We start from the raw sequence: 4,163 nt of genomic DNA on the forward strand, positions 1-4,163 counted from the left end.
TAATCACATTCAGCCACTATTACCCACCCTCTTAAAATCCATTTTATAGTTGTTTTTTTGACCCCCAGGACCACTGGGTAACTTCGTGGAAGAATTAGATGTGCTGCTCTCAACCTTTCCTGAGGATGGTACTCTCCTAGTTATGCTTGGAGACTTCAACATCCGCTTAGATAAACCTCAGGCTGCAGAATTCCACACTCTGCTTGCCTCTTTTGATCTCAAGCGAGTGTTAACTACGGCTACTCACAAATACATTTAGACAGGCTCGTATAACCCCACTTCTTCAGAAACCCACTCTTAACCCAACTCTTTTAGAGAACTTCTGAACAGTTTCCCTTCTACCTTTCATTGCAAAAACACTTGAACGTGTTGTGTTCAACCTGCACAGAAAGTAAGAAACAGAAAGTCTCTGCCTTTCTCACACAGAACAACCTTCTGGACAGCAACCAATCTGGCTTCAGAAGTGGACATTCGACCGAGACTGCCTTGCTTTCAGTTGTTGTCTCTGTCTACATGGCATCACTAGGTTCTGTCATTCAGAAACATGGCTTTTCATATCACTGCTATTCTGATGACACTAAACTCTACCTCTCATTCCATCCTGATGATCCGCCGATAGCTGCTCGCATCTCAGTATGTCTAGGAGACATTTCTTGTTGGGTGTTGGACCATCACCTTCAACTCAACCTGGCTAAGACAGAACTGCTTGTGGTTTCAACAAACCCATCACTTTATCAAAAGTTCACCATCCAGTTAGGCTCATCAACCATAACTCCTTCAAAAACAGCTAGAAACCTTGGAGTTGTGATTGATGATAAGACACATCTGTTCCATCTTTATTTGACCCTCTAATTCTAGCACTTTCTATTCTATTTTAATTCTACTTTATCTATTTATCTTCTTTAAAAAAAAAACTAACACTGGCTTTCTATTTTTTCTATTTTATCTACTTGTTTTTCTTTTTGTATGTGTGTGTGTGTATATATATGTATATAAATATTTTTTATATTATATATATATACCTTGCTTCATGTACTGCATTAGGCTAACCGAGACTTGTCATTTGCACTTATATATTGTTGCTCTTTTGTTAGTTTTGATTGCTTCTATTGTCCTCATTTGTAAGTCGCTTTGGATAAAAGCGTCTGCTAAATTACTAAATGTAAATGTATGAAGGTTGAACAAATAATGTCATAACATTAAAAATAACTTTCAAATTCGGTAATACTTAAAGGTTTGAAGTGCTGGGAAAAGTTGTGTGAAGCATTTAAAAACACTCGAAAACATTAGACCATTTCTGCCACAAGTTGTTCCTGTAGTTTTACTGTTAAATCCATGGTGAATGGTGGTGATTTGTGTTTGTTGAACAATGTTTTTCCTGGTTACCACATCAATGGCATTTGTTCTGATATCTGTAGCTTTAACAGAATTCTGTGCCGAATTTGAATGCTTCTCACAAGATTACACAGAGATGTTATTGATTCTGTGGCAAATTCGACTACTTTCTTCACTGTATCTCCCAGCGCTGTGTATAACGGTGCCGTGTAATCAAGATCAGCCCACGGCTCTGGCCCGAGCAAATAAATGGTCTGCGCTGTGTAGCCCCAACGAGTAGCGCGGATTCGTTCCGCTGTCAGTTCGTTTGTCCAATGTAGCTCTTGTAAATCGGTCATGATGAGAATGCAAGGCTGTTCATACCTTTTTTGGAACTAAGAAACAACCTTTCTTTGACTGAATGCGCATTGCGATGACGTCACAGGATGCGTCTAAGCCCAAAATCTGTGGCAAATCTGCGGCAATTACGAAAATTTGTGAGCTCTTGCGAAAATTGCGGAGTTTGCTTGATTTTGCGATAAATTCAGCGATCGCAGAATCGCAAAATCCTGGAGGGACTGACTAATACAATGTAACAATATAGCAATTCAAATAACACTAAACTTACTTTGTCTGTCACTCATACAATGTTCCTATAATGGGAGCAATCGAGCGAACTCTCCAGTCAGAACTGCTGATGCAACACCAGAGCGCAATGCTTGTTCACAGTTTACTCAATGTCCGTACAACACCGGGTAAGTTGCGTAACTCCGTTGTGTACAGCACTTATTATATGCGCATCTCCGTCACCGGGGCAAACATGGAGAATTCTGAACACAAACCATACTTTAATCATATTTTTGCTATAGCCGTTGGGTAAACAAGGGAACCGTGTAAAGCCACACTGGCGTTCAGACAAGAGTAACTATACAATGAAGTTAGATTGTAATACTAAAATGGCAAAGTTTTATTTGAAAAAGCTCTTTATCACACGTTTTCAAGTATTTCTTCATACAATGCATCACTTACAGTATCTTTTTTATTTATTTAACCTTTATTAAGCCAGGATAGGCTCTCTGAGATTAAACATCTCTTTCACAGGAGTGTCCAAAATCAACAGCAATACAATCAGTTTCATCACAGATTTACAAAATAAAAACAAACTAAAAACACTTAAAACAATTACACATCGAGTCATCTTCCAATTGCCGATAATAGATTTTAAATGTTCCAAAGACACCAAACTTTGATTGAAGAAGATTCCAGTCAGAAGGAGCAGCATACATAAAAACCTTTTTACTCAGTTCAGTTCAGGCAAAGGGAACAGAGAGAGTATAACAATTTTAGAACGAAGGGAACATTTCTCAACATTTTTTCGTTTAATAAGACAACAGAGGTATGTAGGCAACAACCACAAAATGGTTTTGTAAATAATTAAATAACACTGCATTTACCTTCTAGTGGACAAAGAAGGCCAAGCTACTCTGTTATACAAAGTGCAGTGATGAGTTGAAGGTTTAAAATCTGAAATGAATTTTAGAGCACCATGATAAACAGCATCCAGAGAAGAAAGAAGATGGAGCAAATTGATATACTACATCACCATAATCAAGTACAGATAAAAAGGTAGCAGAAACTAGTTTCATTCTTACATTTAATGAAAAACAAACCTTGTTTCTAAAATATAACCCAAGCTTCTTTTTTTCTTCTTTAGTTGAGTAATGTGAAAGCTACAAGATGTGTGTCATCAACAATGATGCCACGGTATTTATACTCTTTTACTAACTCAATCACATTACCTTGTAAGGTCTGGAGAGAAATTAGATTATTTTCCATTTTCTTTGAACTTGAAAATAATATACACTTGGTTTTATCAGCATTCAAAATAAGTTTTAAGTTATAAAGCCATGACTGAATGACATCAAAAGCTAATGTAAATATTAAATAAAAGGGGCCCCAGCACAGATCCTTGGGGAACACCTTTGGCAATCTCCAATAGTTCCGATAGTTTGCCTTCAGCCTGCACACATTGAGTTCTTCCACTTAAATAATTTAATCTCATCTAATTTAATTTAATCTTGCCTTAAATTTTTAATACCCTTTCTTAAAATTTCATGAATTTCTTTGTGTTTCATAGATTTTATTTTAGGATTTTAATTGTCTATAATACAGATAAATATAAATGATAAAATATTTAAATATGTATCTTTTTAATAACTTAAAAATATTTATAAAATAAAAATTGTAATGTTAAAAATATTAAATAAATGACCTGCAGAGGGGGATGCTTTCATAAACAGTCAATGCTGAATAATGCCGTAAAAAGCAAAGTTCAATGCAATAATGCTGTAAATGCTTTGTTGTTGTTATTGTCGTTTCCCCCCAAAAAAATAAACCCTCCCTGTCACATAAATACTACAGTAAAACTCTGAAAACAACACTGGTTTTCCAAAGAACCAAAAAAAAAAAAGAAGTGTAAGAGTGTATTGAGTCACATTTTACAGCACTCTTGTTACAGTGCAATTACATAGGTAAGAAAGTGCCTATGTAATGAAAAAATTATGAAGTAAAAAGTAAAGGCAAAGAAGGCCATATACTTACTATGTCATTATTTTGGAAGAGATTGCTTACATATATCATTGTATCTAGTACAATGTGCTTTAAAGAATTGTGTATTCATTTTGCATCACAGGGTTACATGATGTTAAACCAGTGTGAAAGCAACACCTGCTCCACCCCTCACAGCTTTACCATACAGCAGCTCTCGCATTAAAACCAGCATCAGTCTTACACAAACGCTCACTCACTATACAGGCTTCAGAGAAACTTGAGTACGACTACAGGGCAGC

Source organism: Sinocyclocheilus anshuiensis, unplaced genomic scaffold (assembly GCF_001515605.1).
Source record: "Sinocyclocheilus anshuiensis isolate Anshui unplaced genomic scaffold, SAMN03320099.WGS_v1.1 scaffold1198, whole genome shotgun sequence".
Taxonomy (NCBI): domain Eukaryota; kingdom Metazoa; phylum Chordata; class Actinopteri; order Cypriniformes; family Cyprinidae; genus Sinocyclocheilus; species Sinocyclocheilus anshuiensis.